The following is a 26003-nucleotide window of genomic DNA, read 5'->3' as shown; positions in this document are numbered from 1 at the left end:
GACCAAAAGGACATTACTTCTGACATCCTGGGCGAGATTCTCCGACCCCCCGCCAGGTCATAGAATCGCCGGGGGCTGGCGTGAATCCCGCCCCCGCCGGTTGGCGAATTCTCCGGCACCGGATGGCCCGCAGTCCCGCTGCTAGGATGCTTGTCCCGCTGGCGTGGATTGAACCACCTACCTTACCGGCGGGACAAGGCGGCGCGAGCGGGCTCCGGGGTCCTGGGGGGGCCGCGGGGCGATCTGGCCCCGGGGGGTGTCCCCACGGTGGCCTGGCCCGCGATCGAGGCCCACCGATCCGCGGGCGGGCCTGTGCCGTGGGGGTACTCTTTTCCTTCCGCCTTCGCCACGGTTTCCAACATGGTGGAGGCAGAAGAGACTCCCTCCACAGCGCATGCACGGGGATGCCGTGAGCGGCCGCTAACGCTCCCGCGCATGCGCCACCCGGAGATGTCATTTCCGCGCCAGCTGGCGTGGCACCAAAGGCCTTTTCTGCCTGCTGGCGGGGCGGAAATTAGCCCGGCGCGGGCCTAGCCCCTCAAGGTTGGGGCTCGGCCCCCCAAGATGCAGAGGATTCGGCACCTTTGGGGCGGCACGATGCCCGACTGATTTGCGCCGTTTTTGGCGCCGGTCGGCGGACATTGCGCCGATACCGGAGAATTTCGCCCAAGGTCTTTGTGAAACAATCCAGGATGCTGGGTTCTGTTGCTCTGTTCTGCCGGCTGCCGTTATCCAGCCCCTGCTTTGTACATTGGCGGGTAACATCTGCCAGGCCGAACCTGGTAATTTCCCCTTTGTTAACAGTCTCACATCATCCAGCGTTAGATCGTGGGTTACCCTTAATTCATCCATGGTTTCCCAAAAGGCTGAATGGTTTCGGCGCAATGGACCGAGTTTGTCCATGAACATTTGTTTCTCCGCTGCAGTCAGCGGCATTGCTTGAGTGGCCGTTATGGCCCCTCTCCCACCCGTGGCGGTTTTTAATGTAGTTCGAATTGGTGCCATGGGAGCGGATGGGATTTTTGAATTATACGGGGGTGGACAGTCATTATACTGGGCTGCTTCGTCAGCTAAACTTCCCCCGCCTATTTTCCCCTGTTCTCCTTCTTCCTCAGGGAGGGAGGGATACAGTGGCTCAGCCACCATCCTTCCCTGTGGTTTGTTAAGTCCCTCCTCCTGCGCTTTTCTTATAGAGGCTGCTTGTTCCTGCTCTGCCTCAGTTTTGAGGTGATTTTTCATTAGAGCAGCAAGTACTACAGCTGCCATCTCTGCCTTACTTTTAGTCTGCCCGAGCCACCAAGCCTTTTGCTCAGCTTAGAGCGCTTCTGAATCGTATCCTTTTTCAACCATCTTTTTGATCAACTTCCTATGCTCAATAACAATTGTTTGTATCATACTGCCATCAGGGCCCCACTGGGAGCTCCCTGTTTTGGGCTCCATCGAATCGTCACGGGGCCCTACCCTTTCCATTCTTCTTTTTTAAAACGCGCGGTGATTTATCCTGCACTCCTTGGCGTGGTACAAAAATCTGTCTTTGTCATAGAATCATAGAATTTACAGTGCAGAAGGAGTCCATTCAGCCCATCGAGTCTGCACCGGTTCTTGGAAAGAGCACCCCACCCAAGGTCAACACCTCCACCCTATCCCCATAACCGAGCAACCTCACCCAACACTAAGGGCAATTTTGGACACTTAAGGGCAATTTATCATGGCCAATCCACCTAACCTGCACATCTTTGAACTGTGGGAGGAAACCGGAGCACCCGGAGGAAACCCATGCACACACGGGGAGGATGTGCAGACTCCTCACAGACATTGACCCAAGCCGGAATCGAACCTGGGACCCTGGAGCTGTGAAGCAATTGTGCTATCCACAATGCTACCATGCTGCCCCTATAATAATAACCTTTTATTGTCACAAGTATGAAGTTACTGTGAAAAGCCCCTAGTCACCACATTCCGGCGCCTGTTCGGGTAAGCTGGTACGGGAATTGAACCCGCACTGCCGGCCTTGTTCTGCATTACAAACCAGCTGTCTAGCCCACTGAGCTAAAACAGCATCTACCCAATATTAGTGCGTTCTCAGTGCTGCTTGTGTGTGCCGCTACCTACTCGCAACTTGTACCCCTTGTTCGAGTCGCACAACTTATGGATCCGACCGTGTGATACGCAACCTCTATCTACTGGGTGGTAAATTAAAATGTACTCATCCGGGGAGGCATATCATTCTGGTCAGAATCCTGTGGACGATAATGCTAGCAGCGCCAAAAAATGTAGGAGCGGTTTCAAGGCTTCAAGGTATTGAGTCGACTTCCACGTGGGATTTTCTCCTGTGGCTCAACTCAGTATAAAGAGCAGCAGAAACATCAACAATCTGAAGATGGTTTTATTTTCTACAAGCTTGCATTCATGTACATGAGAGATAAGACCTGGAAAGCTGCCAAGATCCTTCTACAGAACAAAAACACAAACTCAGCACACATACAACTTTCAAAATCAATAGCCCTCCCCAGTTGGACACGATCCAATCCGTGAAGCTGCTATATTTCAACTTCACCCAATAGAATTGCAAGCAATGTTTAAACTTCACCCAATAGAATCGCAACCCATGATTAATCCTCATCCTGGCAGCTATGTACAATCTTAGCATCCTGTGCTGATTGTTTGTGAGAAACAGAACAGAACCCAGTACCCTGGATTGTTTCACAAGGACAGGGGGCGGGATTCTCTGATCCTGAGGGTAAGTGTTGACGCCGTCGTAAACGCCGTCGCGTTTCACGACAGCGTCAACATGCCCTCAGGAGCAGCCGATTCTGACCCCTATCGGGGGCCAACATGGCACTGGAGCGACCCATGCCGCTCCATCTGCCGATGGGACCATTGCAAATCGGATGGTCTACACCTGGGCAGCACTGGAACCAATGTCCTAGGGGATGCTTTTGCTAACACTATTGGGGAGGCTTTAAACTAATGTGGAAGGGGGATGGGAACCAGATTAGGAAGTTAGAGGTCAGTAAAGAGGCAGCAACTAAAGCCAGTAAGGTACTAGATAATAAACTCAATGTGACTAAGGGGAAGAGTAGACAGGGAAGAGATGATGAACGCAAAGGGACAGGTGGTCTGAGGTACATTTGTTTCAATGCGAGAAGTGTAGCAGGTAAGGCAGATGAACTTAGGGCTTGGATTAATGCCTGGGAACATGATGTTATTGGTATTACTGAGACTTGGTTGAGGAAAGGGCAAGACTGGCAACTAAATATCCCAGGGTATAGATGCTTCAGGAGGTATAGAGAGGGAGGTAAAAGGGGTGGAGGAGTTGGATTACTGGTCAGAGATGATATCACAGCTGTGATTAAGGAGGGCACGATGGAGGATTAGAGCACTGAGGCAATATGGGTAGAGCTACGAAATAGGAAGGGTGCAGTAACATTGTTGGGACTTTACTACAAGCCTCCCAAAAGCGAGCGTGAAGTAGAGGTACAAATATGTAGACAGATTATAGAAAAATGTAGGAGCAATAGGGTGGTCATAATGGGAGATTTTAACTTCCCCAACATTGAATGGGACTCATGTAGTGTTGGAGGCGTAGATGGAGCAGAATTTCTAAGGAGCATCCAGGAGAGTTTTTTAGAGCAGTATGTAAATAGTCCAACTCAGGAAGGGGCCATACTGGACCTTGGGGAATGATCCCAGCCAGGTGGTTGAAGTTTCAGTCGGTGATTACTTTGGGAATAGCGATCACAATTCCGTAAGTTTTAGAATACTCATGTACAAAGACAAGAGTGGTCCTAAAGGAAGAGTGCTAAATTGGGGAAAGGCCAAGTATAACAAAATTTAGCAGGAGCTAGAGAATGTGGATTGGGAGCAGCTGTTTCAGGGTAAATCCACATTTGAAATGTGGGAGTCTTTTAAGGAAAGGTTGATTAGAGTGCAGGACAGACATGTTCCTGTGAAAAGGAGGGATAGAAATGGCAAGATTAGGGAACCATGGATGATGGGTGGAATTGTGAGACTAGCTAAGATGAAAAAGGAAGCATACATAAGATCTAGGCGACTTAAAACTGATGAAGCTTTGGAGGAATACCGGGAAAGTATATGGGGCTGTTTAGCACAGGGCTAAATCGCTGGCTATGAAAGCAGACCAAAGCAGGCCTGCAGCACGATTCGATTCCCGTAACAGCCTCCCCGAATAGGCGCCGGAATGTGGTGACTAGGGGCTTTTCACAGTAACTTCATTTGAAGCCTACTTGTGACAATAGCGATTTTCATTTCATTTTTTTCATTTCATTTCAAGTAGGACAAATCTCAAACGTGCAATAAAGAGGGCTAAAAGGGGTCATGAAATATCTTTGGCTAACAGGGTTAAGGAAAATCCCAAAGCCTTTTATTCATATATAAGGAGCAAGAGGGTAACTAGAGAAAGGATTGGCCCACTCAAAGACAAAAGAGGGAATTTATGCGTGGAGTCAGAGGAAATGGGTGAGAATCTTAATGAGTACTTTGCATCGGTAGTCACCAATGAGAGGGACATGACGGATGTTGAGGCGAGGGATGGATGTTTAAATACTCTAGGTCAAGTCGGCATAAAGAAGGGGGAAGTTTTGGGTATTCTAAACGGCATTAAGGTGGACAAGTCCCAGGTCCGGATGGGATCTATCCCAGGTTTCTGAGGGAAGCGAGGGACAAAATAGCTGGGGCCTTAACAGATATCTTTGCAGCATCCTTGAGCTCCGGGACCTCCGGGTGAGGTCCAGGAGGACTGGAGAATTGCTAATGTTGTCCCTTTGTTTAAGAAGGGTAGCCCCAGGGATAATCCAGGGAATTATAGACCTGTGAGCTTGACGTCAGTGGTAGGCAAACTGCTGGAGAAGATACTGAAAGATAGGATCTATTCACATTTGGAAGAAAATAGACTTATCAGTGATAGGCAGCATGATTTTGTGCAGGGAAGGTCATGTCTTACAAACCTAATAGAATTCTTTGAGGAAGTGACAAAGTTAATTGATGAGGGAAGGGCTGTAGATGTCATATACATGGACTTCAGTAAGGCATTTGATAAAGTTTCCCATGGCAGGTTGATGGAAAAAGTGAAGTTATATGGGATTCAGGGTGAACTAGCTAGATGGATAAAGAACTGGCTGGGCAACAGGATACAGAGAGTAGTGGTGGAAGGGAGTGTCTCAAAATGGAGAAAGGTGACAAGTGGTGTTCCACAGGGATCCGTGCTCGGACCACTGTTGTTTGCGATATACATAAATGATCTGGACGAAGGTATAGCAAGTTTGCAGATGATACTAAGATTGGTGGAGTTGCATATAGCGAGGAGGACTGTCAGAGAATACAGCAAAATATAGATAGATTGGAGAGTTGGGCAGAGAAATGGCAGATGGAGTTCAATACAAGCAAATGCGAGGTGATGCATTTTGGAAGATCTAATTCAAAAGCGGACTATACGGTCAATGGAAGAGTCCTGGGGAAAATTGATGTACAGAGAGATCTGAGAGTTCAGGTCCATTGTACCCTGAAGGTGTACCCAGGTCGATAGAGTGGTCAAGAAGGCATACAGCATGCTTGCCTTCATCGGATGGGGTATTGAGTACAAGAGTCAGCAGGTCATGTTACAGTTGTATAGGACTTTGGTTAGGCCATATTTGGAATACTGCATGCAGTTCTGGTGGCCACATTACCAGAAGGATGTGGATGCTTCAGAGAGGGTGCAGAGGAGGTTCACCAGGATGTTGCCTGGTATGGAGGGTGCTAGCTATGAAGAAGGGTTGAGTAGATTAGGATTGTTTTCGTTGGAAAGACGGAGGTTGAGGGGGGACCTGATTGAGGTCTACAAAATTATGAGAGGTATGGACAGGGTGGATAGCAACAAGCTTTTTCCAAGAGTGGGGGTGTCAATTACAAGGGGTCACAATTTCAAGATGAGAGGGGGAAAGTTTAAGGGAGATGTGCGTGGAAAGTTTTTTACGCAGAGGGTGGTGGGTGCCTGGAACGCTTTGCCAGCGGAGGTGGTAGAGGTGGGCACAATAGCATCATTTAAGATGCATCTAGACAGATATATGAACGGGCGGGGAACAGAGCGAATTAGATCCTTGGAAAATAGAAGACAGGTTTAGATAAAGGATCTGGATCGGGGCAAAATGGGAGGGCCGAAGGGCCTTTCCTCTGCTGTAATTTTCTTTGTTTCTTCTTTGATACCGGCGCCAGATGGGCGCCACAGGTCTGCGCCTGCGCAGTGCGACCAACGCGATTGCGTGCATGCGCAATGGCTCTCTTTCCCGCGCCGGGCCGACGTAACATGGCGTAGGGCTACAGGGGACGGCGCGGAGCAAAAGGGGACCCCAGCCCGAGGGGCCGGCCTGCCGATCAGTAGGCCCCGATCGCGGGCCAGGCCACAGCGGAGCCCCCCCCCCCCGCCGGGGTCGAACACCCCCCCCCCCACACTCCCAGCCCGCCCCCAGATGAATGCACGCCGAGGTCCCGCCAAGTAAGACCACACGTGGACAGTGCGGCGGGACTCGGATTTCTTTTACGGCCGCTCGGCCCATCCCACCGGGGGGATGGGCGGGGCGCGTAGAGAGCGGAGAATCGGTGGACCGGCATCAGGGTGGCGTCGCGCGATTCACGCTCGACCCGGCCTGGGCTGAGAGAATCCCGCCCAGGATGTCAGAAGTAATGTCCTTTTGATCAAAGTTAGCTATCATAAATCCCATTTGATTACTTATTACTGCTATGTCCTAAAAATACATGTTTAATGATTAATAATGGTTACTCAGTACTCTTCCTATAATTCATCTCTATCCTTAATAAAGTAACTTATGTAAAATTACTCCAGTGACATGCTAACTATTCAGTTTTAAGAGGTATCATCGCTGAACTTCCCCTTTCAGTTGCGAGGGGCAAAGTTGGGAGGAGGTGTGTGAGGGACGTTTTTTACACCGAGGGTAGTGGATGCCTGGAACTCGCTGCCGGAGGAGGTGGTAGCAGCAGGGACAATAGTAACTTTTAAGGGGCGTCTTGACACATACATGAATAGGATGGAAATAGAGGGATACAGACTCCGGAAGTGTAGAAGGTTCTAGGTCAGAAGGGCTCAATGTTCGGCGTGGGCTTGGAGGGCTGAAGAGCCTGTTCGTGTGCTGTACTTTCCTTTGTTCTTTGTCTGGAGGCTTATCAGGATTCAAGATTCTGTGTCTATCTGCAAACTACAGAAAATAATTTGGCTTCAATTTTGATTATTGCACAGGTTAACCTGACAAACATCTTGGTAAAAGAGCCAGAGGTGGCACGAGATTAAAAAAGAGGTTATGCAGTATGCAGCCTGGTTATCTGGAAAGCATTACCTGGAAGGATGTTGGGGGTAGACACAATAGTGACTTTCCAAAGAGAATTGGATGAATATGTAAAAGGGTGAAATTTGCAGTGCAGTGGAGCAGGAGCTGAGGAGAGTGTAAGCTCTTTCAAAGAGCTGGCACAGACATGATGGGCTGAATGGCAACCTTCTGTGCTGTAAGGTTCTACGACCCCATGATTACACACAACTAGCGCTATGTGGAATGCGCAATAGATAGTGAGCAGCACTGCTTCCTTTCTTTTCTGAGCAGACCTGAGAAAAGACAACAAATAAAGCAACATTACTTCGAGCCACCCTGCCTATGTACAGAGAGGATCAGCTTCAAGCGAGTTCCAGGCCATTTTCTAAATCTAACTCGAATCGTCATGTGACAGACTTGATTTTCCATCAATTTTTTCACCATTTCGTAACTTTGAGAAAAGCAATCTTCATTTAGAAGTCATATTGGACGGGTGACAGAACGTCTTAGTCTCCCAGGTCTCCGCGACATTGAAAGTGATGGACTCCTGAATCCACGGACTCAGCATCTTGTCAGGAAGGTGACATGTGAACAAGCTTGGCAGATACAGCTACCAACTCTCTCAGGCAATAAGTGATGTTGGAGGTCTCCTAGTCGCTCAGCTGGTAAGCTGCCTGGTGTGGAGCTGCGGTACATAAATCAGGAATGTCCCAGCCCCATTCAAATGGAGTGGCCGTGCTTTCCCCAGACTAGGAATTGTGCAACTCCTGACCCCTATCCAGCAACTTCTGTTGGAAGGTACGGGTCTCTGGATGCTGGGCGGAGAGTCCTGACACATCCAGTCCTGAATGGTGGTGGACAATTAAACAACTCACTGGAGGAGGAGGCTCCACAAATATCCCCATTCTCAATAATGAAGGAGCCAAGCACATAGAACATACAGAACATACAGTGCAGAAGGAGGCCATTCGGCCCATCGAGTCTGCACCGACCCACTTAAACCCTCACTTCCATCCTATCCCCGTAACCCAATAACCTCTCCTATCCTTTTTTGGACACGAAGGGCAATTTAGCATGGCCAACCCACCTAACCTGCATGTCTTTGTGGGAGGAAACCGGAGCACCCGGAGGAAACCCACGCAGACATGGGGAGAACGTGCAGACTCCGCACAGACAGTGACCCAGCAGGGAATCGAACCTGGGACTCTGGCACTGTAAAACCACAGTGCTAATCACTTGTGCTACCATGCTGCCCACTGTGCTACTGTGCTGCCCACATCGCCTACAAGAGAGGATCTAATCATCGCCCCTTGACGTTCAATAGCATTACCTTTGTTGAATCCCCCACAATTAATATCCTGGGGGTTACCATTGATCAGAAACTGAACTGGACTAGTCATATTAATACTGTGGCTACCAGGGCAGGTCAAAGGCTAGGAATCCTACGGTGAGTAACTCACCTCCTGACCCCCCCAAAGCCTGTCCACCATCTACAAGGCACAAGTCAGGAGTGTAATGGAACGCTCTCCACTTGCCTGGATGAGTGCAGTTCCAACAACACTCAAGCAACTCAACACCATCCAGAACAAAGCAACCCGCTTGATTGCTCCTCCTTCCAGAAACATTCAAACCCTCCACCACCATCGAACAGTGACAGCTGTGTGAACCATCTACAAGATGCACTGCAGTAACTCACCAAGGTTCCTTAGACAGCACCTTCCAAACCCACGACCACTACCATCTAGAATGACAAGCACAGCAGATACCTGGGAACCCCACCACCTGGAGATTCCCCGTCAAGTTACTCACCACCCCGATTTGGAAACATATAGCCGTTCCTTCACTGTCGCTGAGGTAACATCCTGGATCTCCCTCCCTAGCAGCACAGTGTGTGTACCTACACCTCGAGGACTGCAGCGGTTCAAGAAGGCAACTCACCACCACCTTCTGGAGGGCAACTCAGGATGGGCAATAAATGCTGGCCTAACCAGCGACGCCAACATCCCGTAAATGAATAAGACAATATATTACTGGGCTCGGACACGATGGGTTCTGCATTCACACAGATACTCGTTTCAATCACCTGAATGAACGAGAACAACCAGAGCAAAAGCAAAGTGCTACAAATTGCTGGAAATCTGAAATGCTCAGCAGGTCCAGCGGCATCTGTGGAGAGAGAAACAGTGATCAGGTGGAATTCCCCCATGCCCCCATTGACGGGATCAATGATGGGGGCGGGGTGGTAAATTTGGCGGGAAGCCCAAAATCAGTTTTACGCTGGTGTGAAATTACAGCGGGATCTTCCAACGTTTCCCACCGTGGTGGATCTGGAATCCTGCTGGTGGCTGGCATGAAACTGGCTTGCATCCCATGAATGGGATGCAGATGAAGGGACCGGAATCTTCCAACCATTCCTGATTCTCTATGATGCAGAAGGAAATCATGGCAGTCTAGAACACGTCTGGCATGAAGAAGTGCTGTCTTCGGAGTTTGGGATGGAGGCCACCATCAACTTTGGAACACCGCAGCAGTAGGTGTGTGGGGGGGGGGGGGGGGGGGAGGAGGGGGGAGAGCATCTATCAGGTGGATCTTCCAGCTTCAATGTGACTGAGGAGCTCTATCTTCTAGCCTCAGAGTGTTTCTGGAGATCCATCTTCCTTCTTCAGGACATCCATCTTCTTTGTTCGATGGTGGGTCAATGATATCAGGTGCCGTTTAAATATCTCTCCCGGATATGACCGGGCGCCATCAAGCCCGCCCCACCACGGAAGACAGCACCAAACCCCAGGATGCCTAATTAATTACACTGGGGGTGGAAGATATGGTGCGGTTTCCTGTCGGCATCACCCCAGCCACCGGACTTAGCCCCAGATGGGAGACTTCCACCCAATGATTCAGGTCTGAGACCTTCCATCACATTTTGTAAAACAGACGTTTGGCAGAATTCCACAACAGCAAAAGAAACTTATGCTTATATAGCACCTTTCACATAGTTCCAAGTTGTTTCATTGGAACAGTATCACACAACATTTGATACCGAACCATGGAAGGAGATATTAAGGGGAACAATCAAAAGATTGCTTTAATGAGCAACCTGGGCGTGAGTTTGCCAAACCTTCCAGGATTGGCCTGCAGTCTCCAGGAATTGAAGATCAATCTCCCGGACACTGCTGTACACAAACTCTGGAAACAAAATCATCGGGATATTAGAAAAGATTATTTTGCCAGATGCAAAAAGTGTTGAAAACGGGAAACACAAGGCTGTTCGGCTAACTTTGAGTCATGGGCCTTTTTGCTTTCCATTTGGCATCGGAAGACAATACCAAAGATGGGGCAATTAAAATCAGGGATGCTCACGGGGCCAGGATTAGAGGAGTACAGAGATCTCGGATGGTATCAGGGCTGGAGGAGGTTACAAGGGTAAGGAGCGGGATTCTCCGATCCTGAGCCGGGTCGGAGAATCGGCGGGGGGTGGGGAGGGGTAGGGGGTGGGGGTGGGGGTGCGATTCACGCCGGTCAACCAATTCCCCGGTGTCCGGCGATTCTCCATACGGGGTGGGCCGAGTGGCCGCCGAGATAGGCCGAGTCCCGCCGGCGCCGTTCACATGTGGCCCTACCCGGCTGGACCCCGGCGTCCATTCTGCAGGGGGCGGCCTGGAGGGGGGGATCCGACCCTGGGGGGGTGGGGGGGGGACCTCCACCGTGGCCTGGCCCACGTTCGGAGCCAACCGATCGGCAGGCCAGCTTCTCCTGGTGGGGCTTCTTTTACTCTGAGCCGGCCCCTGTAGCTGTCCGCCATGTTGCATCGGGGCCGGCGCGGAGAAGGCAAGTCGCGCGCATGCGCGAGTTCGCGCCGGTCGCAGCGCACCTGCGTAGACCCGCGGTGCCCGTTTGACGACGGTATCGGCAGCTGAAACTGTGTGAGTCACTCCAGAGCCATGCTGGCCCCCTGTAGGGCACAGGATCGCTGCTCGTGGGGGCCTGTTGACGCCGTCGTAAAATGCGACGGCGTTTACGACGGCGTCAACACTTGAAATGAAAAATGAAAATGGCTTATTGTCACGAGTAGGCTTCAATGAAGTTACTGTGAAAAGCCCCTAGTCGCCACATTCTGGCACCTGTTCGGGGAGGCTGGTACGGGAATTGAACCGTGCTGCTGGCCTGCCTTGGTCTGCTTTAAAAGCCAGCGATTTAGCCCAGTGTGCTAAACCAGCCCCAGGATCAGAGAATCCCGCCCAAGAGGCGGGCATTTTCCATTGCGAGTTCGCCTCATCACCGTTGCTAGCGAGGATGGTGAATGTGGCACTCAGCCAAATCTCCATTCACTGCGGCGGGAAGGGATGGAGAATTCCGCCGGGATGAAGGAACGGAGAATCAAAGTCAAGGAGTGGCTTTAGGGGCAGGAGGGGGGAAAACACAGTGAAGAGAAAAAGGAGTCGCTGGTAAACTGGGGTTTCAAAGGAGAAGTAAAGAGGAATAGTTTCAAATTGGATGCTCAGGGAAAACCAAAATGTAAAAATAGGAAGATCCAAAACTTTTTCAAAAACAACCAGTTGTTAAAAGACGCATGTAGAGTGTGCGACATAAAAGTGAACATTTTCATTACCATTGACATCAAGTTCCAACTCAGATCAAAGCTGGCATGGAGCATAGAGGGGAAAAGTGATATTCTATTGTATATGAATAAGAAAGCACTCTCAGTGTAAAATAAGAGTCAGAATTACAGCAAAACCTGAAATCAGACACGAAATTGGATGGGCACCTGCTGTTTGATGGTTTTTATGAAGGGATGTGGTACACAGCGACGTGAATCAATTAAGTTTCCCTCTGAAAAGCACCAGCATCCACCTCTGATTTTTATGCCTTTAGTATGCTCAGTGCAGCTCCAGTATCCGAAAATAAACCAAATGCTTTCAACAGGCTTCCAATTTTAAAGTGTGGCTGAAAGTCACTAAGGCAAATGGAAAGGAAGATTGATTTTTTTTATATATAGCACCTTCCAAAACCTTTGAATTTCCAAAAGCCACTTCATTGAGATAGCCTTACACACCGTGGGCCGATCCAGTCCTCAGGAGTGCACAGGATCAGCAAATAGAAATAAATGATTTGCACATATATTGCACTTTTCACCATTTCACTTTTCACTTTTGGATGTCCCAAAGCACGTTCCGGCTATATTTTTTGACGGGCAGTCACTGTTGTAAGGTGGTAAACATGGCATCCAATATGTGCACAGCAAGATCCCACGTGCAGCAATGAGATAATGACCTGATAATCTGTTCCTGTATCGTTGACTGAGGGATAAATATTGGACAGGATATGAGACGGGATATCTCCTTTGCTCTTCTTCAAAATAGTGCCATGGGAAGGCTTACCTGAGTTGACAGCCAGGGGTCGGGATTCTCCGACCCCGCGCCGGGTCATAGAATCCCCGGGAGGGAGCGAGAATCACGCCATGCCACCCCGACGCCTGCTCACCGATCCTCCGGCACCGATTTTTGGGCACCCACGGGATCTCCGCCGCGCCGGTCGGGGGCCATTGTAAGGTTAGGTGGATTGGCTATGCTAAATTGCCCTTAGTGTCCAAAAAGGTTAGGCGGGGTTATTGGGTTATGGGGATAAGGTGGAAGTGAGGGCTTAAGAGGTCGGTGCAGACTCGATGGGCCAAATGGCCTCTTTCTGCACTGTATGTTCTATGTTCTATGTTCTAGAAGAGATTAACATGTATAATTTAGCATAGCCAATCCACCTAACCTGCACATCTTTGGACTGTGGGAGGAAACCGGAGCACCCGGAGGAAACCCACGCAGACACGGGGAGAACGTGCAGACTCTGCACAGACAGTGTCCCAGCGGGGAATCAAACCTGGGACTCTGGCGCTGTGAAGCCACAGTGCCAACCACTTGTGCTACGTGCTGCCCGATCAATATTGTGGGCCTTTGTCTTCTGAAAGTCCAAATAAACCACATCCACTGGCTCCCCTTCATCAACTCTATTAGTTACATCCTCAGAGAATTCCAATAGATTTCCCTTTCATAAATCCATGCTGACTGTCCAATTCTACCACTGTTTTCCAAGTACATGCTATAAAATCTTTGGCAGTGGATTCTAGCATTTTTCACACGACCGACGTTAGGCTGGCTGATCTATAATTCCCTGTTTCCTCTCTACCTATCTTTTTAAATAGTGGGGTTACATTAGCTACACTCCAATCTGAAGGAATGGTTCCAGAGTATATAGAATCTTGGGAGATGGCCACCAATGCATCCATCATTTCTAGACCACTTCCTCAAGTACTCTGGGATGTAGGTATTTGGGCCCTGGGGATTTATCAGCCTTCAATCCCATCAATTTCTCCAACACTATTTCTCTACAAATACTCATGTCCTCTAGTTCCTCCCTCTCACTAAACCCTTTTGTTCCCCAACATTTATGGTATGTCATTTTTCTCCTCCTTTGTCAAGACAGAACCAAAGTATGCATTTAGTTGGTCAGCCATTTCTTTGTTTCCCATCAGAAATTCCACTGTTTCTGACTATATGGGACATATATTTGTCTTCACCAGTTTTTTCTGCGCTCTTCACATACCTATAGAAGCCTTTACAGTCAGTTTAAATATTCCCTGCAAGCTTACTCTCAAACTCTATTTTCCCCTTTGTAATCAATCCCTTGATCCTCTTTTGCTGAATTCTAAACTACTGACAATTCTCAGGTATGTTATTTTTCCTGGGCAACTTGTATGCCTCTTCCTTGGATCTAATACTATCTCTAATTTCCCTTGTGAGCCATGGTTTGGTCACCTATCCCATTTTATTTTTGCACCAGACAGGAATGAACAATTGTTGCAGCTCACCCATGTGCCCCTTGAATGTTTGCCATTGCCTATCTGCCATCATCCCTTCAAGTAATGTTTCCCAATCCATCATAACCAATTCGCACCTCATACCATCGTAGTTTCCTTTATTAAGATTCAGGACCCCAGTATCAGAAGCAACTACGTCACCCTCCATCTTGATTAAAACATTCTATCATGTTATGGTTGCTCATCCCCAAGGGGCCAATTATTCCTTTCTCACTACGTTACAGTCTAGGATGGCCTACTCTCTAGTTGGTTCCTCGATGTATTGGTCAAAAAACACCCATACACACTCCAGAAATTCCTCATCTACGGTGTTGTGACTAATTTAATTTGCACAATCTATATGCAGATTAAGGTCACCCATATTACAGATGTTGCTTCATCACATGCGTCTCTAATTTCTTGTTTAATACCATTCCCAACATCAACACGACAGTTTTGGGGTCTGCATGCAACCCCCATTAATGTTTTTTGTCGCTTCGTGTTTCGCAGCCCTACCCATACAGTTTCCACATTGTCGGAGCTGATGTCTTTCCTCACTACTGCATTAATTTCCTCTTTAACCAGCGATGAAACCCCATCGCCTTTTCACTTTTGTCTGCCCTTACTAAACAGTGAATAACCCTGGATGTTCAATTCCCATCCCTGGTCACCCTGCAGCCGTGTCTCCGTCATCCCCATTATATCACATTCACTTACCTTTATTGGTGAATGCTCCACGTGTAAAGGCACAATGCCTCAAGGCTTGTCTTTTTAACATTACTTTTCCCATTCCCTTTGTTTTTCACTGGCCGTCTTTGAATCAGGCCCATGATTTTATCTGTCGTTCACTTTTCTTATTCCCCTTTCTGTCTTTTGTTCGTCCACTTGATGCCCCCTCCTTTGACCCCTTACATAGGTTCCCATCCCTCTGCTATCCAGTATACAATCCAACATTGGTAAGATTGTTACACTTTGGAACTATCTCTTTAATGTATGGTAAAATGAAGGAATATATACATCCTGTGATCTACTCTGAATTCTGCCCGCCAATGAGCCTGGTGGGCTGGTTGGGGCTGGAAGATTCTCTTAGCTTGGCCTAGAGAGAAGGAAACTCTAGTGTAACTCTCCTAGTGACAGTTAGTTTTGGGATTAGAAGTTACCTGGCTGGGTAAGAATAAAATAAAACAGGCCATCAGGTGTGGACAATAATGCTAAACTGGGGCGAAATTCTCTGTAATCGGCGCGTTGTCCGCCGACCGGCGCCAAAACCAGCGCAAATCAGTCCAGCATCGCGCCGCCCCAAAGGTGCGGAATCCTCCGCATCTTGGAGGGCCGAGCTCTAACCTTGAGGGGCTAGGCCCGCGCCGGACTGATTTCCGCCCCGCCAGCCGGCGGGAAAGGCCTTTGGTGCCCCACCAGCTGGCGCGGAAATGACATTGCCGGGCGGCGCATGCGCGGGAGCGTTAGCGGCCGCTCACGGCATCCCCGCGCATGCGCAGTGGAGGTTGTCTCTTCTGCCTCCGCCATGGTGGAGACCGTGGTGAAGGCGGAAGGAAAAGAGTGCCCCCATGGCACCGGCCCGCCCGCGGATTGGTGGGCCCCGATCGCGGGCCAGGCCACCGTGGGGGCACCCCCCGGGGCCAGAACGCCCTGCGTCCCCCCCAGGACTCCGGAGCCCACCCCCCGCCTTGTCCCGCCAGTAAGAGAGGTGGTTTAATCCACGCCGGCGGGACTGGCATTCCAGCAGCGGGACTTCAGCCCAGAATCGCCGGGGGGGGGGGGGGGGGGGCCCGCCAACCGGCGCGGCGCGATTCCCACCCCCGCCGAATCTCCGGTGCCGGAGAATTTGGCAACCGGCGGGGGCGGGATTCCGGCGTCGGAGCCCGCTCCCAGCCCCCTATTCTCCTGCCCCCGGTGGGCTAGGAGCAGCGTCACGTCATTTACGCGTGCCGGGCCTTGGCGCCGCGTAAAAGCGGCGCCACGTAAATGACGCAGCCGTCGCCGCGTAACTGCCGTCACCCGTGCCGCCCCACAAGAAGATGTTGGCTGGATCTTGCGGGGCGGCGGAGGAAAGGAGGTCCTCCTTCAGAGAGGCCGGCCTGCCAATCGGTGGGCACCGATCATGGGCCAGACCCCATTTGAGGCCCCACCCGGTGCAGGAACCCCCCTCCCCCCCCCCCCACAGGCCGCCCCCCCAGTGTTCCCGCACTGTTCCCGCCGGCTGCGACCAGGTGTGGACGGCGCCGGTGGGAATCCATCGTATTGGGCAGGCCGCCCGGCCCATCCGTGCCGGAGAATCGCCGCTTGCCCGTTGCAAACGGCGAGCGGCGATTCTCCCGGTGGCCAGCCGTGATTCTCGCCGCGCTGGTTTAGGGGGGGTGGGAGAATCACGTGCGCGCGTTGGGGCGGCGTGGCGGGACACGTGCGGCGCCCCAGCGATTCTCCCACCCGGCATGGGGGGGGAGAATTCCACCTGAAGTGTCCAGTTAAGGGTTAATATAAAGTATAGCTGTGGCGTGGGAATTTCAGCTATTATTAAAATTTACATGGGGACATTTTTCTAAAGTTTAAAATATAAATTGCCTCAAAAATAGTGGTTTGTTAATTTTACTTTTAGTTTATTTGTTGCAGTAAAAGTCTTAAACCTTGAAATGTTGTTGAATTATCCCTTCTCATCAGATACTGGAAATTCAAATATCCTTTTCAAAGTTATCAATCGCTAAAGTCTTTGAGTACGTCTTGAACCCCCAAACGTCTGATCCTTGATTAATTGATCTGACTACTGAGTCAAACTGATAATATCAAGGTGAAGATATGACATGCTGGTGACCTTCATCATCCGGTCGAAATTTACGGATGATATTACCAAGGGGATGAGGAAGAGAAGGAGACCAAAGATAGGATCTTTGAGGGACTTCGAAGATGATGGTTTTGAGGATGGAGTTGAAGCCATCGCAGGAGATTCTCTGGATTTTATAAGATAGATAAGGATAGAACCAAGCAAGGTGGTAGCCTCCTTCAGGTGGACAATGGAAGAGAGAAGGGTGGAGCTGACCATGTCAAGTGGTCAAGAACAATGTGGAGAGATAATTTACCATGACCTCAGTCACAAAGATTGTTACTTATGACTTTGAGTGAAGCTGATTTGATGCAGAGGGTTGAGCAGAGACCTGAATTCGAGCAAATAAAACATAGAGAGTTGGGCACTGATTTCTGAAGCTACAACATGCTCAAGAGGTTTGGAGAGGAAAGGAAGATTGGAGATGGGAAGATAGGTTGTAATAGTAGAAAGGCTGAAGATGAGTTTTTTGAGGAGGGGTGTAATGAAGGCGATTTGGAAATGGAGCGAAACAATGCCTGAGAAGAGAGAATGATTCAACTAACAAAATAATGAAATCTGGATGGTCAACGGTTTCACACAAGCAGTTGGGATTTTCACAGTAACTTCATTGCAGTGTTAATGTAGGCCTACCTGAGACACTAATAAAGATTATTATTGTCAAGGGAATAGCAGGCTGGTGGCACATTCAAATTGAGATGGGGCAGGAGGCAACATAAGAACATAAGAACTAGGAACAGGAGTAGGCCATCTGGCCCCTCGAGCCTACTCCGCCATTTAATGAGATCATGGCTGATCTTTGTGGACTCAGCTCCACTCTCCGGCCCGTACACCATATCCCCGAATCCCTTTATTCTTTAGAAAGGCATCTACCTTTTTCTTAAAAACGTTTAAAGAAGGAGCCTCAACTGCTTCACTCGGCAAGTAATTCCAGAGATTCACAACCCTTTGGGTGAAGAAGTTCCTCCTACACTCCGTCCTAAATCTACCTCCCCTTATTTTGAGGCTATGCCCCCTAGTTCTGCTTTCCCCGACCAGTGGAAACAACCTGCCCGCATCTATCCTATCTATTCCCTTCATAATTTTATATATCTCAATAAGATCCCCCCGCATCCTTCTAAACTCCAATGAGTACAGTCCCAGTCTACTCAACCTCTCGTCATAATCTAATCCCCTCAACTCTGGGATCAACCTAGTGAATCTCCTCTGCACTCCCTCCAGTGCCAATATGTCCTTTCTCAGGTAAGGAGACCAAAACTTAACACAATACTCCAGATGTGGCCTCACCAACACCCTATACAATTGCAGATAGGGAACAGACCCGAGTTCAAACCGAGGGCAGGTGGAGGCCTGGCTTGTGGACAGTAGGAAGGGGGGAAGCAGCAGTGAGTATGGATGGATGGTCTCTACCTGGTGAAATTATCTAATTATCTCCTTGTACTTGTTAGTAAGGGTGACAGTTCAAAGGTGAAAGGAACGTGGGTGAGTTTGAAAAAGTAGGCTGCCATTTATGGGTGATGTCAGCGCTGTGGGTGCACCTACACCACATGGACTGCAGCGGCTCAAGAAGGCGGCTCACCACCACCTTCTCAAGGGCAACTAGTGATGGGCAACAAATGCTGATCTCGCCAACAATACCCGCAACCCATGAAAGAATAAAAAATAATGACAAGCAGATTTGTTGGAAGTCATTGATAAAATGTAAGTTGCACATGTCAATAGCTAAACACAACTAGTAGGCAGTTCAGGCTGAACATTGGTGATATTCTCTTGAATAAAAAGATTCCTCAACAAGTATGCAAATTTTAAGCAATATTCCTTTCAGATGGGCACAAGCAAATCTAACCCAGAACGATTCTCACATCTTGAGGCCATATATTCTCAAGCATAAAGGCGCAAATGTTGGGGAGGAAAGCGAAGCAGATTTCTTTTATAATTTAATTTGTACAGCTTCATCAACAATTGTGACACCAGTCAATAAAATATAAGAGCGGAACAGTCATTTTGCCGTGACATATGCTTTCTTTAATAGAAACTGACTGCCACAGTAACACATCACACGAGAGAGAGTTTCATCAAGGAAATGGCAGTGCTTGGCATATCAAGCAGCAGAGAGAATGAAATCAAAAGCAAATCTCTCCTGGACGGACCAGAGCTATCCTCTCAAATCCTATCTTGCCGCTCCTTCCCTGCACCCTGTTGCATCCTTGCCCTTCAAATATTGGGCCTCGAAGGCAGTAATCCACTATCTGCAAAGAGGTTTTCAACTAAAGTCACTACACAAGTTGGAAAACCTGTTCTGGTCGTTTCGGTCAGTTTTCAAAAGGTCATGAACAGAATTGGATTTCAGTCGGTTGGCAAAGGATATTGCGATGTAACTGCTTACAGTTCAGGTGCTTATGCCGCACCCAGGGAGTTGGAACAATTGAAGTATGTTGGCTGCGTTTTATCAAAGCCAATTGCAATGGAGGAGGAATTAGGCAATTGAGCCCTCAAACCTGTTCCACCCTCAAACCAAGAATGGCTGATTCGTACCAATTGCAGAGCTGGTAGTTTTATTCTTTGTCAGGATACTGTAAGAAGCAGTAAGCAGAGATGAGCCCTGATTTCTGACTCTTTAGCTCTGCATCTTAGTTTTGTAAGATTGTTTGCATTTTTTAATGTTTGTCTGGGACGTGATTCAATTTTTGGGCGAGATCCGGAACTCACCATTTGGAGTTGTCGGGTGAATTGAAAACTGATTCGCGCCCGGCCCAAATCTCGACTTTGCCCTCTCCTGCTATTCACCCAGCATGCCCAGATCCACGCCGGGCACAACGAGGTCCCTAAATCGCGTCACTGCTTTCCAAGCACCCGGGGAACATGGTAGCAGCCAATACGCAGGACATATCAGTTGAGGTTGTGCAGCAGGTCTGGTCCAATCTGACCATCCTTAGGAGAGCGCACAAAATGAAAAAATTTGAGGGAGGAAAAAGAGGGGTAAATAATTCAAAAGAAAAGTGGTTCTCTCCTTTTGTAAACATACTGATTGTGTGTGTGTGTGTGAAGTGCCTTGGGATGCTTGACCACATTATTGTAAAGGGACTTCACGAGGGCGAGTTCCTGAAGTCGGTCCAGCTTCACAGCGGGGACAAGAGAACCTTGGCCTCCTCACAGGAGTACCTCTTAAAACAGTTTAAAAAGTAAATGCCAGGATGCAGTTCGACTGTGGAAGCTGCAAGAGTCGATCCTGGCCCTACATGATCGTTTGACAGCTACGCAGCAGCGGATTCCACCTGAGGATAATGTTCCACTGCCCACTCCCCTCCCTGGGGTGAAAGGGGAAATAGAAATGGTGAGCATTCTCTCAGATTGACCTTGTGTAACAGCACAGGAAGCAAGTTGAAAGCAGCACTGCCGGATCCTCTCCCTCTTTAGCACTTGTGTATAAATGGAATGCTTTTATACGCTCAATAAAATTGAGAAAACTGTATGCTGGAATAAAGATGACATATCTGCCCCATATTTAAGGGGAAAAAAAGAATGCCAGACAACAGATTGTGGTAGATTATAACTGTAGACCTGATCGATCAATCGATCCTTCCATTTAACTGTCAGGATGATGTGCGGTTTAACTCCTGACTTAGTTTCTCCTCTCCAGTGATTCTGGGCTGGTAGTTATGATATGAGCATTTGGGTTTTTAGAGGTCACGGCTTCAGGTGTTTATGAAAGTAAATTAGAAGCTGAATGTCAAATGGAAACCCAGTAACAGGAGTCGCTGGCATAAGCTCTCCGACCTCCTGACAAATGTAGATCCAACGCAATTTAGCCAGTCCGACATGACCAGATTGAATGAAAGGCGCAAGTTGCTTCCCCCGAGTAATGGGTAAATGCAATTCTTCTGTGGCTCTGAGCTGCGCGGTTGTAAAAGGTCAGAGATTCAAGCACTGGTCTGGGCTTTGTTCTTCTCTCAACCCAACTGGAAAACTAGCCAGAGCTCCGGCTCTTTGTAATAATAATCTTTATTAGTGTCACAAGTAGGCTTACGTTAACACTGCAATGATGCTACTGTGAAAATCCCCTCGTCGTCACAGTCCGCCCGCCGCTTACTCATCACTGAATCCTGATGGAGATTCTGTGAGGGTGAAAATCGACTGACTGTGCAATCTGGTTCACCAACGCTGCCCTCAAGTTGAATCTTCTAAGTCTAGAGTCATTATTTAGACTTACATACGCAGAATGGCCAGAGAAGTGAAGCTAGAGTTTATGGCACATTCAATTAAGTGGAGGCATTTTAATTTTGGGTGATAGTGGAAAACAATCATTATTGAATTATCCACCAATAGCAATTGATATTAGTAGAAGAGACCATCATGGGAGATGTAAAATGTACGGCCAACTCGAAGTAGCTCGTTTATTGCCACTGCCCTAAGTTAAATTGACGTCCCCCAATGTCCTCTTAGAAATAATTGAGGGCCTTTGATGTACACGATACATAAAATCCACCAGGGGGCTGCAGCCAGGATTGTCAATCACTCGTGTGGTTGAGATTAGTGTGGGTGTGCTTTGAAAATAATGCTCGCTGATCGAGGTGGGCTCAGGGGAGGCTAGAGAGGGGGCCATCCGGGATGGGCCGGTGCCATTGGCCGGAGGATGGGTCAGACAGTAAGGCAATAACAACTCACATTTGACAGGTCCTCCGGACGGGGCCTGGTGGTTCCTCACCTCTGCCCCGTCTGCCAGCCTCTGCATTGGTGACAACCCTATCCTTGGCCATCCCAGTAACCTCCTGAGCCAGCTCTTCAATAAGGGTGAGGACTCTTATATCTGGCACACCACAGCCAATCTGGGCCCGCTTCCGGTGATTTTGGGAGTAACTTTTCCAGAAAAGACACAAAGAGGGCATCATTGGCCACATGCATGGTTCACAGTGGCGGGAGGAGGGGGGTGTAATGGAAGAGTTGGAGGGGTGAAAGGGTAGGGGGATGGAGGGAGGGTTGGGGGTCGCATGGAGTGTTGGGGGTAGGCACATGTGGGGATGGAAAGGTTTTGGGGGAAAAATTGGTGTCTACTCACTTATGCTTCCCGGTGTAGGTTGTTGACCTTTTTTACACATTGGACGCCACTCCCCCTGGTAACACCCCCGGCGCTCACAGCCACCGCCACCTCTTCCCAGGCAGCATTGGCTGCCTTTCGGCTGATGCTCCAGAACCCTCAGGGGAATAGGACATCCCTCCTGGCCTTCACTGCGTCTAGGAGCCTGGCAAGATCTGCATCCCTGAGCCTTGGGGCTGGTCTCCTGGGTGCCATTGTTGCGAGCTGGCTGGGGTTGGCTGAGCACGTGCAGCTGAAGTGCTGCTCGAACTTGTTAACGATGCGGGGGGGAGAGTGGTTGGCGAACGCGGTCCGGGAGAATCAGCTGGCGAACCTGCATTTATGGCGAGCAGCCCACGGGGCCTCGTTAAGTGGACCAATTAAAGTTAAAAAATAAATAAATTTAGAGTACCCAATTCATTTTTTTCCAATGAAGGGGCAATTTAGTGTGGCCCATTCACCTACCCTGCACATGTTTGGGTTGTGGGGGCGAAACCCACGCAAACACGGGGAGAATGTGCAAACTCCACACGGACAGTGACCCAGAGCCGGGATCGAACCTGGGACCTCAGCGCCGTGAGGCAGCAGGGCTAACCCACTGCGCCACCATGCTGTCCGACCAATTAAAGTTGATTAGCGTTGCCGGCCTTGCTGGGTCGAGCGCCGGGAAGCTCACGGCAGTTCCGGATCGCAACCATATTTCAAACTTTTTCCGGAGAATCCTGTCCCATTTGTTCTATTTTGTGCAGTAACCTTTGATGTGGTGCCCTAACAAAAAGCCCATTGGAGGTCTAAATACACCACAGCCTGGATTCTCTGTTTGGAGAACAGGAGCGGGATTCTCCATCTCGCCACACCCCTTTTTTGGTTCGGTGCGCCCCGCTAGCAAAGGGATTCTCCGTCCCAGCAGCCGGCCAATTAGGTTTCCCATTGTGGGTTCCCCATGCCATCGGGAAATCCGCAGGTGTGAGTGCGCTGCCAGCGAAGGGAGGATCCCGCCGATGGAGAATCCAGCCCGATGTTCTCCCTGTGGAACTGAATTACTTCTGGTTTGTACTGGTGCTAGAAATGGCACCCAGAAGCGATGCCCTCTCCCTTGCCATGCAAATTGATTCATAGCAGGAAGTGTCAGGTATTCCATTCCAAATCCCACTATCGGGCCTCTGTTTTGAGTGGGTAGCCCGATACAGATGTCTGTCGGAAGACTGGAGGAACCCGCCAACGGAGAATTCCATTGATTATGTCTAGGTTCAAATCACAGGACTTGAGATGCATTCAAGCATGAAGGAAATGAAAATAAACAATCTAGACATTGGATCCTCAGAGACTGGGCGCCATTTTTAAAGGTTGCCCCAATCTCAAAATAACACAACAGCAGATCCCACCTCAGTCATTGGCAAAGAACCTGCCCCCCAACAAGGCTCCTCCCCGTAATCACTAGCAAGGTTGCCCCTCACAACTACTGGCAAGGCCCTTCCTATCGCTGACAAAGTGTCTCACCTCAACTGGTGGCAAGGCCCCCCCACCATTCGCTGGCAGGGTTCTCCCACCAATCATTGACAAGACCTCCTAAAATTTGAACAGGACTAGACAGGGTAGATGCTGGATGGATGTTCCCGATGGAAGTATATTGTGGAAACCATTTAGGACTGAGATGAGGAGAAATGTCTTCACCCAGCGAGTGATGAGCCTGTGGAAATCGCTACCACAGAAAGCAGTTGAGGCCAAAATATTGTCGGCTGCATTCTTTGTGGCAAAAATGAAGTGTTGACGCCAGGACAGAATCTATGGTGTTCTATGACAGCAAAATTGGCGGCATTCCCTGACTGTTCAGGGGCTAGCACTGGGGCCACATGGAACACGACCGATTCCAATGATAAACGGTGTCTGATTCGCCAGATTCAGGATTGACACTCGAGAGGCTGACAAGCTGCAGCCTCATATAAGTGCTCCACTCCCCACACACACTCATGCCAGCCAACAAGATGACAGCAAGGAGAGCGACACAGTAGTTCACCAATGCCGAACTGGGGACCCTACTGGACGCAGTGGAGGAGAGACGAGCCACCCTGTGCCAGGGGTGGGAAGGCGGTTGCCAACCACCATGGAGCACTGGGCCTGGGAGCAGGTGAGAGAGGTCATGGGCGCCATGGACAACACTGTTAGGATTGGGCAACACTGCCGCAAGAAAGTGCACAACCTCCTCAGGGCGGCCAGGGTGAGTAGGCAGCGCTGTGGCCCTGGCACTAACCTCATCCCGCACATCCGTAACTCCGCCCCTCCCTCCCAGCCTGGGCCTGGGGGTGGGGGGGTAGCGACCGAACCACCATCCTGCGCCACCTGCCAGCACCCATACGGGCAGCCATGGCCGGGTGCCCTGGCCATGAAAGCCACTAACAACACACCACCTCAGCTGCATACAAACGACTGTCTAACACTGCGTTTCTGTCCCCATCCAAGCACACCCACCAGGAGAGGGAGAAAACTGGAGCGGGGCTGCAGGACCTGCGGCCCCTCACTACAGCAGAGCATCGGGCACTGGAACTGATATGTGGGCCTGGGGAGAGGGCAGTTGCCCATGCGGTCGTCATCGGGCGAGCAAGTGAGACCCCATGTGTGGTTCCTCATGGCACGTGTGTCGCCATGAGGACCCGACCTCCATCACCTCCACACCAATTCCCCTTCCCCCCATCGTTCTCCACCACCACATGCCATCACAACCCATGGTCCAATCATGCATCTTGCCTTGTGTCGTGCAGAATCACCTGCCGATGACGCGAGCGCTTCTGGTGTCTACCCACCCGAACCACAACCTCAACCCCAGGAGGAGAGCAGCAAGGAGGAGGGGGACACGGACGGGAGTGCTCGACCCGCAGCCGGAGACACCCGGGAGCACCAGTCCAGGGACGACACTGACTTCCCGTCATAGCTGTCTCCAACACACTCCACCACCCCAGACAGACTCACCTCTGTTAGGCACTTTAGTGACGAGGCTCCAGGGACACTGTCTGCTGTGCATCATACACATGCTCCTCAACAACTGGTGGAGGTAGGAACTTCCAAGGGGGAGGACGGTCGGGGAACGGCCCGACCCCAGGGACTAGCTGTCGTCCAGTGGGCTTTCGGACCTCTGGAATGGACAGTCCCATCTATTGTGGAGAGGCAGTCTCAGAGCCAGGGAGGTGTCGGCAACCATTCAGCGCCTGCAGGTGCAATTGGAGGAGTCGAACTGCTTGCAAGAGAAGGAAGTGGTGACGACCATGCGTGCCAACCAGGCCAACACCGCATGGGTGGCGTCTGCAGTGGACGGCCAAGGGGTGAATGTTTCGGCCTTGAGACAAGATGGTCCAAGGCCTGGGGCACTCTGTGTAGGTGGCGGCTGAGGTCCAAGCACTGCCCTCTCACAGGCAGCCATGTCCCAGAGCCACCTGGACATTGCAGCGGCGCTCCTGAGCGTGGCCCAGTCACAGTGGGCCAAGGCTGAGGGTGTCAGTGGCATTGCCCAAGCACTGACTGACATGGCACAGACCCAGAAGGTGGTGGCTCAGTCGCAGCATGATGTGGCGCAGTCCCAGAGTGAGGTGGTCTACTCATTGTGCTCCATGGATGCAAGCATCAAGACCCTGGTCAGGGCAGATGAGGGCCTTCAGGACTAGTGGTGTGGGAGCCTCATGAGTTAGTTCCATGGAGTAGCGTGTCCCATGCCGGTGACTCCCGCAGGGAGGTGCCGGAACACCGCAGCATTTCTGACTCCCCCCCCACTCCTGTCCCTGGCACATCCGATGGACAACGGGCAGAACAGGGTGGCACCATGCCACCTGGAACAGACGAGCAACCGCTGTGCCCATTCATACCCTGTCTCCCCAAAAGACAACCGCCAAATAGGACCCAGGTCACAGGGAGGGTATCGCGGCAGGCTGTCTCCACTCC

At 50.1% G+C, this 26003-nt stretch overlaps 1 long non-coding RNA gene across 1 annotated transcript in view; it reads right to left on the bottom strand.

The window, feature by feature from the left end:
• The window catches only part of LOC140409632 (uncharacterized), a 49271-nt gene that overhangs the window by 4011 nt on the left and 19257 nt on the right, over window positions 1-26003 (bottom strand). The window contains exon 2 of the long non-coding RNA XR_011940448.1: window positions 7350-7612. This is a non-coding gene — a long non-coding RNA (uncharacterized lncRNA). The remainder of the gene's footprint in view (window positions 1-7349; window positions 7613-26003) is intronic.

Source organism: Scyliorhinus torazame, chromosome 3 (genome assembly GCF_047496885.1).
Source record: "Scyliorhinus torazame isolate Kashiwa2021f chromosome 3, sScyTor2.1, whole genome shotgun sequence".
Classification (NCBI taxonomy): domain Eukaryota; kingdom Metazoa; phylum Chordata; class Chondrichthyes; order Carcharhiniformes; family Scyliorhinidae; genus Scyliorhinus; species Scyliorhinus torazame.
This window is presented reverse-complemented; position numbering and strand designations above follow the sequence as displayed.